The 11,257-nt window shown below is 43.9% G+C and overlaps 1 long non-coding RNA gene across 1 annotated transcript; it reads right to left on the bottom strand.

The window, feature by feature from the left end:
* Window positions 1-2,729: 2,729 nt before the first annotated feature.
* Window positions 2,730-4,969, bottom strand: LOC106808416. The gene is made up of 2 exons (XR_001393772.1): window positions 4,303-4,969; window positions 2,730-3,057 (listed from the first exon to the last, which is right to left on the bottom strand). It is a non-coding gene; the product is annotated as an uncharacterized LOC106808416 (long non-coding RNA).
* Window positions 4,970-11,257: the final 6,288 nt, after the last annotated feature.

Consider the following 11,257-nt stretch of genomic DNA (forward strand, 5'->3'; position numbering starts at 1 on the left):
ACGGTAGGCCCAGAGACAATAGTACACTAATAATTCTAATAGTCAATAATAACACAATTAATAATAACAATTAATAATAACAATTTTATTAATACAAATTAATTAATAACAATAATTAACAATAACAATAATAACACAATATTAACACTAATAGTCACTAATCTGTTCTAGGGTCTCTGGTAGGCCTACGTGATGTGTACGTGTTCGTGTGCGTGTGTGCGTGCGTGTGGGCGTGCATATGTGCGTGCGTTTGTGCGCGTCTGTATGTGTGTGTGTGTGTGTGTGTGTGTGTGTGTGTGTGTGTGTGTGCGTGCGCGCGCGTGCGTGTGTGTGTGCGTGTGTGTGCGTGCGTGCGTGTGTGCATGTGCATGTCAACCTCTACCACTTCTCTACTCACCGGTTGATAAGACGTGTGATTGGTAACCAACGGTGACTATAGACTACGAATTATTCGGGTTATAAATGGAAAACTCTCGTCTTCTACGAGCGAGGAACCTGCGCGTATGTGCTGTCCCAGCACACTGACTCGCAGGGAGTTTGTGTACATTCAAAGCATTCCACTAAAGAAACGCTTCTCCTTCTCTGAGTTTATATCACAGCTTATAAATGAAGCTTCATGTGGTAATAATGAAGCGCCAACAGGGAATATCACACGCAAATACCTGCCAGGCAATACGGGCGTGTTGTCTTTCATATGATACTATAAGATCAAGGTTTATTATTCCATATGAAAACAAAATTTTTATGAATATTGATGCGGTAATACAAAGCCTCTAATTAACATAATTCGTAATTGAGGTTTTCGTGCGAAAAATTTTACAAATTGTTTAAAAATAACTTAATTTGTTTCTGTTATAATTGTTTACAGTTAGTCATTAACTAAAAATAACCAATAATTCATTATGAAAATAATTTTAGCGCAAAACCTAATTAAAGAACCAATTATAGGCATGTGCCATACTGTCCGTCATTCAACTGTTGTAATCATATTTGGATATAAATTGCAGGGGCTATAATATATCGATATTGCGTCATGAGGAATATCAACGCATGCTAATAGAATATCAAAGACAATTTCTAAAGACATTTCTATTATAGACTCTTGATAATATATGTTGCCACACTGCATAAACATAACACAGTAATAAATTTCGTACGCGTAAATAAAATGAACCATTCGTTGGTACAGCTCGCTAGTCCGACGGCCCAATAGTCCGAAAGCCCACTAGTCTGAAAGCCCACTAGTCCGAAACCCCACTAGTCCGAAAACCCACAGGGATGGAGGGGTACCGATCTATACCTAATGTTTAATTAATTAATTAATTAATTATTAATTATTAATTAAATAAATAATTAATAAATTTTTAATTTTAATTATAATTATAATTTTTTTCCCATTTTTTTTTAATCTTAATTTTTTTTAGACGATGCAGGGGGAGGTGTGTGTGTGGGGGCTAGATGTGTGGATGTGTGGCAAAATTGTAGACTACGGTAAAACCTCATTATACCGCCCGTCGTAATACCGCCAATCTCACTTATCGCCGCCAGCTTTATGGTTATGTACAATCCTATATAAACGCATTGAGTAGAACATGTGCGACTCGCTGCGACTGCGCTGCGACTGACAATTTTCCACTCGCAGACCCGTCGCTGACAGTCGCAGGGGTGCTTATGTCGAACTTTCTCTGCGCCGCGATCGTCGCTGCGACTTTTATAACCAGATGAGACGGGATACTAGAGAAGCGTTGCCGAAAGGAGGTGTTAATCCCAAGCGCTATACGCGCAGATCCTGCGCGCAGTTCCGCGGCAAGGCGCACGCGACCGCGGCAACGTCGCGCGCGACTACGAAGTGCTGGCAGCTATGGATCGTGCGCCGAATGCATACGTCGGCGCACGGATCCATAGCTGCCAGCGAAGAGTCGACAATTTTAGGGCCAATACAATGAACTGGCGCAGGTGCATTGGAATTGGAATTTCAAGGTGATATAAGGGAAATGAACAAAAGTAGAGTGAAAACAGTACATTTCGTGGTGTTTTTGATTACCATGGCATGTACTCCGTATTGTTGTACCTCGAATACCTGGAAGCGAGTAGTTAGCGTCGAAAACACAATGTCATCTGTTCACCGAATCTGAGCTAACTACGAAAAACCTCACATATTTCAAAGTAAGAATGGCCACAAAACGGCACCCGGCAACTGGGCGATTTGCCAGTTTTGGTGAAATGATGAAAAAGAACGAGTTAGTAAATCGGTTACGGTTACGAAGTACGCGTAGGCGACTGATGATAGTTGTTAGTGCAGTACGCCACGTACGGTCACGCATATTACGTGCATTACGTTATTGTATTATTATTCGTATTATCAGTTTTATTATTATTATTGTTATTCTGATTATTATTGCTTTGGTTATTGCTATATAACACTATACTCCGCAGTTGACACAACGAAGTCTTCAGCCAGGAGGAATGTGGTGTAGAGCAGAAGCACAGTTTCTACAATTTCAGTCGTCTGTTAAACCTCAACCGATACGTGCAAGAATGTGGGATTATGAGAGTTGCAGGGAAATTGAAGTTTGCGCAGCTACACTTCGAACAACGTCACCCCGTTGTGCTGTGTGCAACGTCACATATATGTACACTGTTGGTTACACACTACCACGAATAGCTGCAACATGTTCAGTAAAAATGTTATGTTCATGTGTATTGTATTGTGATATGCAGTAGAAATGTTAAAGTCAATGACCAGCTTGCTTTATTAAAGAGTGGAGTTATGATTGCTGTTCTCATTGGATTACGAGCAAAAGCAAACATGAAAAATGCATGAACAGGTGTTACCAGTTCCAAGGAACATGCGCGGCACGCCTACAGGCTTACAGTAAAAACTATAAGTCTATATTAAGAGCGAAGCTATATTACCTGGCTCCGTACGTGCGAGGTTTTTATCAACCTCTTCACCCCGCGCTCCCCGTGGCAACTTCGTCTACCCCTGCGGTCGAGGGGAGGCCGTCATTGCTGTACGTTGTGCAGAAAAACTTTGCAGAAAAACTTCGAACTCGCCTGCTCGCAGTTTAATATAAACGTAAACATAAACGTCCACGCACACATAAACGTACACACACATGGCCGTGCGCACGCACGAAGGAACGCACGTATATACGCACGCGGCGTATTGCCGGTTATTGGCGGTTCATTCGCACAACGTGTGGGCGTTTGCCGCTCAAATGCATAAGCCTACCGAATTTCGGGAATTCTGTTTGAAATATGCAAAGCGCTAGCACTTATTCATGCACGTAGGCAAAATGCACACAATGGTTTGAACGTTAACTCACTGAATGTAATGGGAATGTGAATTTCTCCGAATAATAGAAATCGCTCAGATATGAAGGTATGGGTGGGGGACATAACATAAATGACCGACAAGACGGCATGATCAGCGGCGGATCACAGCGGCGGCGGCCGACAACACGGCACATTTTATATATATTGGAAGCTGAACATGTCAAGAAATGACGGAGAAAATAGCGAGTTACTGCCTTCATGAATTGTGATATTGCGCGGAGAACGGTTGTGGCGCATTGGCGGTTAATTACAAAGCTACCGAATTGCGCGAAAGATGTGTTGAATAGTAAAACCGCAAGCCGCTATTCATGCACGTACGAGATGTGAATAGATGATTTGACGACCTCGACATACCAATATACGTTACCACTACATACGAATAGGAATACGTTACGTATACGAATACGAATACGTATACATACGAATACGTTACGAATACATACTCGACATACGAATATAGCATACGAATATATGTTAAATATATATGACATATATCATATATGAGTTGCCATTTACACACATATACATGATATAGATACAACATTATGTAAGAACTACCATGTATCCATACTACATATACATATACATATCCATGTATGCAGCATGTAGGATAGGTATACATACGAATACGTTACGAATACAATACTGGACAATACGAATATACCATAGGAATATATGTTACATAGATATTACATAAACCTACGCTATAATTGCAGATGTATTGCAAGCTGAATATATAGATATATATATATACATATATATATACCACACACATGATATCCACGACGGACAACACAGTATAATGAAGACGATGTTATGCTTATGAAGACGACGTTTACGTGCATATCTCAATCGATTATTTGATCACGTTCACAATTAAACCTTGGCATTTCCACACATATACATGATATAGATACAACATTATGTAAGAACTACACGATGACTATTCGAAGGTTCACTCACCTATGGAAAGAAATGTATCCTTCTTCGACGACTCACATGGAACAACCGTAGACTTACACAAGAGCGCACTACAACAGCGTGGCATGACACATTCATGCATGCAACATCGATGGGTATGTACGTCATCATCGCAAACCTGTGGGGGGTCAACAGGTTCAAAAGGAGAAGGAAGATGGCTACGATAACGAACACGCGATGTCACGATTCCAGGTTAGACTCGCACGGACCTTAATTCGGGCAAGTCTGTTTCGCTACACTAAAGTTATAGTTACTGCAGCGTGTGAAATTCTCGACCGCGCGCCAGTCTAACTAAAATTGTCTGCGAAATGCCTCCAAGAGAGCCTCGTGGCGCGATCTATGGGCCGCGATATGTACCAGAATAACTTCAGGGCGTTAAATTAAATAAATTCGAAATCGTTTTTATAGGAAAAAACGTACCGCGCGAAGAAAAAACAACACCAATTACGACCACTCAATTTATTCTCGCCCTACGTGGAAAGTCGAAAAGCTTGTGCTAGCCCCAGAACTGCTCAATTCACGGATTATACGGCTTTGGCTTATACTAGGACCCGTTGAAGCTAATAGCTCCTGGATAAAGGCAGCGAATACGTAAAAGATTGCCGCTGCGCGGCGTTGCGCGCTTCGCGCGGATATCTGCTGCGGAACGTCCAGTTGCAGAAAATCAGTCGCAATGCAATCGCGTCGCGTCGCAAGGCTGCAAGCCTTTTGGTTGGTCGTCGCTGCAACCTGCAACCGCATGCGATCGGCCGCACGCTTCACCGTGTGTATGCGATTTCGAAGCAATTTCGACTGCGATTCTAGAATCCCAGCCGAGTTTGGTCCTGCTTTTGGTTAGTGCATATCGTATTATCACGAGTGTTACTAAGAGATCTATATTACATAAATTAGATATATAAATATATATATACATATATAACATATATAGATAGATGTAGATATATATCTATATTATACAGTCCTGATATTTGCATACGCACACATGCACGCGCTCACGCACACACCCACGCACACACACACAAACATTAAAATTTAAATTTAAAAATTTAAAATTTAAATTAAAAATTTAAATCATAAAGTAAAATTAAAATTAGAAATTAATTAATTAATTAATTAATTAAAAAATAAATAATTAATTAATTAATTAAACATTAGAACTATAGATCGATACCCCATCCCCTGTGGGTTTTCGGACTAGTGGGCTTTCGGACAAGTGGGTTTTCGGACTATTGGGCCGTCGGACTAGCGAGCAGTCACCGTTGTGAAGATGCAGTTCCAGAATGTAAACACCAGTGTTCATTTGCATTTCGTAAAACCTTGTTATCATGAACGCATCTCGCCGACTCGAGCTAATGCTGCCCGTTATTAATACGCTTATGGTTTCTAGAAAAAACTTTTTCCTTCGGAGGAAACCTATTTAGTTAGTTACATCTGCCGCTCCGTACGTATGTCAATTACCATAAGCTCGCTGCTGCGTCGAATACAAATTAAATTTTGTTTCGCAAACGGTACATTGTGATCGCTAATAACAACGCGCAGTGCGAATTTGGAACATAAACAATTTCTGATTGTCAGTCAGCTTGCCTGTTGTGGTGGTTTGCCACGAGTGTAGGTGTCGACTGGTTCTGTGTATTATCTATATCTCACATTACAAACTGATCGATTCCGCGCTGTCCCCCCACACATAGCCTCCCTCGTGAACGTACTCTAGCTTTGTCTATCTCTTCCACCGCTATTTCAAGTTTCTCACCCCTTCTCCACCTCATACTCTTCCTCGTCGACGTTCTTCTGCTCTTCCTCCTTCTCCTCCCCCTCCTCATCCTTTTCATCCTCTCCCCTCCCTTCTCCTCTCCTCCTTCTCCTCCCATTCTTATATCCCATCTGCCTTCTTCTCCTCCTCCTCCTCCTCTTCCTTCTCCTCCCCCTCCTCATCCTTCTCCTCCTCATCCTTCTCCTCCTCTTCCCTCCCTTCTCCTCTCTTCCTTCTCCACCCATTCTTATATCCCATCTGTCTTCTTCTCTTCCTCCTCTTTCTCTTGCTTCTCCGCCCCCCCCGTCCGTCTCCTTCTCTCATTGCGCTTTGCTTGATCATCCTTCTAGCATCAGTGGGTGTACCAGTTGAGAAAAAGGACTTCAAACCGCTCTATTTTCTCATGCAACTAGAATACCACATTGTTTGCGATCACCCGAGACCAATGATTCATCGAAGAACGCACATAACTCAACGCGTTCATCTATGCGTCCGTCGTAACGTCTTCACGGACGGTTCTATAGAAGAATAGCGTCTCTATTTGTCGTATGTACGACTTCAGGCATCTGTATATAGTGAGCTATACAGTACAACCTCCTGTTAAAGTGTATAATGTTGACCTATCGCGCATATGACTGTACGTGAATGCAGGACACGCTATATACAGTGTACGCACACCGGCTGAGACCCTCGCGGTATTGTGGCGTCAAACAGACCTCTACGCCAGTCGCTCTCGTCTCTACATTTCCGAGACTACACTAGACAAACTGCAGCCGGATAAACGCGCGAAGCGCGAACAGCGCCACCTGTGGCGCCATCTATGGACAACTCGCTGCCCTATATTAGAATACTTTTCACGAGGCCTTTTAGGTATAGGATAAAGCCGTAGAATCGGTCAATTCAGCAGTTCTGGCCATTGCAGAAGTCTTTCGGCTCTGCACGTAGGGCGCGAATAAATCCAATGGTCGCCAAGAGATTGGTTCTAAGATAGAGAACATGGCTCCCAATGATTATATGGGCCCCACATGTATGGCATGGGGGAATAAACCAATGTCATTTACATCAATAATAAAGTCTAATATTATATCAATATATAGGTTAGGGTTCGTCCATTATAGTAAGCTTAATTAGCTACTACTAGTAAGCAGAGTTACGTCATTGATTACTATTACTATTATATTTAGCTCGTGCGTCCTGGTAGTCTACTAGTAGCTCGTACTAGGTAACTTAGTAGTAGTACTACTCCCAGTAGTAGTACTTCAGTAAAGTATTATGTGTATACATGTACTGTGTTAGTAATACCAAGTATTCCTAGCCGGTAGGTGTGGAATGTAATAGCAGTCTTAATGTGCCGCTAGTCTGAGTCCTAAACAACTGAAACATCGTCAACACATCAATGGCTAAACATCAGAACATAGCTTGGACCGCCTCTATCGCTCAAAGTTCACATTAGCGGCAGTGCCGAGCGCAGGGCTAGACGGCTAGCCGACCTTGCATCAGCGAACTCCCCATCCGTTGGCTAGCCTGAAGTGAGTTTACGCTAGCGTGTCGAATCTGTGCACGCACCGGTCAGTCTCAGGTCATGCAGGCCGAGCGTTTCTTTAAAAAACTCTGTAAAATCTGACGTAGATGGACTCGTAGCGGCCATCTATGGGTGGCGTAACTTCCAAATTAATGTCAGGGCATTAAATCAGCGAAAGGAAAATTATTTTTATACCACGAAAAGCACGCGCGGCCGAGCCACTAAAGCAACAAAAACCTGATTATNGTTGTGGCTTGCCCGTCGGTCGGCTGCAGGAAGCTAAACAATTCCAGACCAGATTTCCGTAATTCGTGAAATGAACGTCTCACTCTCGTGTGTCGTAAACGCGTTCCGTGGTGTGAATGTGTGTGCGTTGAGCGCTGCGTGCAGCGACTGTAGTGTCGTTAGCGCGTGTGTGCGACGTCGTGTGCGTGAAGCGCGCTTATGTGTGGCTCGCCCGTGTGTGCTGTGAGCGCGTAGAGTGGCTGTGCGCGTGTGTGCGTTCGTGTGACGACGTTGGTCAGTGCGTGAGCGCGTTATGTGCCGGACCGTTGTGGCCGCTCGAGCCCCACTGTCTGAGCGCGTTGTGTGCGACGTGCTGTGCGTGTGCGCGTCGCTTGTGCGACGTGGTCGTGCCGTGAGCGCCGTCATGTGCCCAACGTGTGGTTGCGTGACGCGCGTCGTGTGTGATGTTGTGTTGTGAGCGCCAGTGCGTGCGACCTGACGCGTGCGTGTGAGCGCGTAGTTACGACGTGGGTGCGTTAGCGCGTTTGTGCTGCGGACGTGTGCGTTAGGCGCGTGTTGCGTGAGCCGCGTTTGGTACGGTACGTGTGTTCGCGTTAGCGCGTGGTGCGTGCTACGCGACGTGGTGTGTGTGGGACGTGTTGAAGTTGTGCGGTCGAGCGCGGTACATGCTGGCGACGTGGTGTGCTGTGAGCTTCTAAAACTACAGACCATAGCCGTGACCGCTGTGGCAGACGTGCGCCGGGCCTCGAATTGGCAGCCACGTCTCCGACTGCGCGGGCAGCGCTTCATATCTTGAACATCGTGGCCCGCGGTCGCGTGCGCATATCCCTGCGGAACAGCGCTGTCGTCCGGCCGCCGCTCAGCGCCTAATGATCAAACAGCCTGTGCAACGCAACCTTGTATGCATGTCTATCTGAGCGCTGACGCGGCGTGAAAGGGCGCAGCCCGATGATTGGCACGCAGTGCCACGCTTACACAGGCATCGCCCCCCACCCCTCTCACCAAAGTTTACATATAGGGCGCAGAGGCAGGGAATCGCTGATCTAACGTTCTGCCGCATCAATCTACTCGCGAACTGTCTTAATCGATAGCTAGTGGCTCGTTAACAAAAATCACCCGCTATTTAGCACGCTGCGCCCTCGAATTTCCTCCTAAAACTGCATTTTAGTGAGACCGTAAGCCCCGCCCATTATTCCTTATACGGCGTGCACGGCGGCACGGCGGCTCTGAGCCGAGGGCTTATCACGTTATCTGGCCATTTTGCAGACATCTGGTCGCCGCACAGTTGGGACGTGTTGGTTACTTGAGGTCAACGCGTTAACGCCTAGCCCAGACGCCTAGTCAATGTTTACATGCCGCAGCGCCATCTCTTGGATCATAAAAATAATGAAATGAAATTATAATGGTTATATAAAATGTAGGTTAAATGATAAATAACAATGATAAATAATGATAAATCATAGATGATAAATGATAAATGATAAATAATAAATAATGATAAATGATGGTTAAATGATAAATAACAATATTAAATTATAATGGTTAAATAAAATTAGCCAATCAGGCCGTCCCCCTAGCGGATCACTATCTCTCCATTGTGCAAAATCTTATGTTTACTTCTTCCTTAGTTAAGTTAGTCCATGTTTCACTGTTATTTAGGAAGAAAGGTAAAACTGTGTATTCGCATAATTTCACTCTTGCTTCTCTAGTATCATTTCCACAATTTTGGCTCTTTTGCCCATAATCATTATTTCCCTTAACCTACATTTTTCAGTTCGGACTCTTATCATAACGTTATAACCGGTGCAAATCCACTTTAGGCGCCTTAGCCTTAGGCTTAGGTATCACGAAATATCAAGGAATCATATCAATATACGTATATCAAGGAATGATGCAAAAATCTTTCTTTGTTTGTGAATTTTATATAACCATTCTATTTCTTTTGTTCATATTAAATTCTAATCTTTTTGATTCAGCTAATGTGGGGCTAAACCGACCAGGCTCTCCGACTGTTAGTACACGTCGTAGGAACAGTAGCTAGCCGATGTAGTGTTGAGAGAGAATGGAACTTGTGGCTAATCTGGAGAATGACTGAGCGATATTTTTACTGTTTTATAATCTCCAATTTCTAGAATATCGTCCATATAATCATTGTCATCTTCTAAAACTACTGACCATCCGCTGACCGCTGTGGAGACGTGCGCCGGGCCTCGAATTTGGCGCACGTCTCCACTGCGGACAGCGCTTCATACTTGAACATCCCCGCGGTCGCGTGCGCATATCCCGCAGAACAGCGTGTTGTCGGCGCCGCTCAGCGCCTCATGATCAACAGCCTGTGCAACGCAACCTTGTATCATGTCTCTCTGGACGTGACGGGCGTGTGATGGGTGCAACCCGATGATTGGCACGCAGTGCCACGCTAACACAGGCATCGCCCCACCCCCTCATCCAAAAAAGTACATCTACTGCATTTTCGAGCGAATCGCCGATCCACGCTACGCCGCATCAATCTACTCGCGAATTGTCTTAATCGATAGCTAAGGGCTCGTTAACAAAAATGACCTGCTATTTAGCACGCTGCGCCCTCGAATTTCCTCGTAAATCCGCATTTTAGTTAGACCGTAAGCCCCGCCCATTATTCCTTATACGGCCTGCACGGCGGCACGGCGGTTCTGAGCCGAGGGCTTATCTCTTATCTGCCTATTTTCCAGACACATGCGGTGCCAGCCCAGTTCCAACATGTGGGTTTACATAGGGTCAACGCGTTAACGCCTAGCCCAAACCAAGGAGCTAAATATAAGGAGTTATATTTAACTCCTTGGCCCAGACCGCGTCAGTCAATGTTTACATGCCACAGCGCCATCTCTTGGATCATAAAAATAATAAAATTAAATAAGAGATAAAATTAGCCAATCAGGGCCGTCCCCTAGCGGATCACTATCTCTCCAGTGTGCAAAATTTAATGTCATGTTTACTTCTGCCTTAGTTAAGTTAGTCCATGTTTTACTGTTATTTAGGAAGAAAGGTAAAACTGTGTATTCGCATAATTTCACTCTTGCTTCTATAGTATGATTTCCACAATTTTTGCTCTTGCCCATAATCATTATTTTCCTTAACCTACATTTTTCAGTTCGGACTCTTATCATAACGTTATAACCGGTGCAAATCCACTTTAGCCTAGGCACCTTAGCCTAGGCTTAGGTATCACGAATATCAAGGAATCATATCAATATACGTATATCAATCAAGGAATGATGCAAAAATCTTTCTTTGTTTGTGAATTTTATATAACCGGCATTATATTTGTTTTGTTCATATTAAATTCTAATCTTTTTTATTCAGCTAATGTGGGGCTAAACCGACCAGGCTCTTCGACTGTTAGTGACTGTTATAATCTCCAATTTCTAGAATATCGTCCA

The sequence above is a fragment of the Priapulus caudatus genome, unplaced genomic scaffold, assembly GCF_000485595.1.
Source record: "Priapulus caudatus unplaced genomic scaffold, Priapulus_caudatus-5.0.1 Scaffold274, whole genome shotgun sequence".
Taxonomy (NCBI): Eukaryota; Metazoa; Priapulida; class Priapulimorpha; order Priapulimorphida; family Priapulidae; genus Priapulus; species Priapulus caudatus.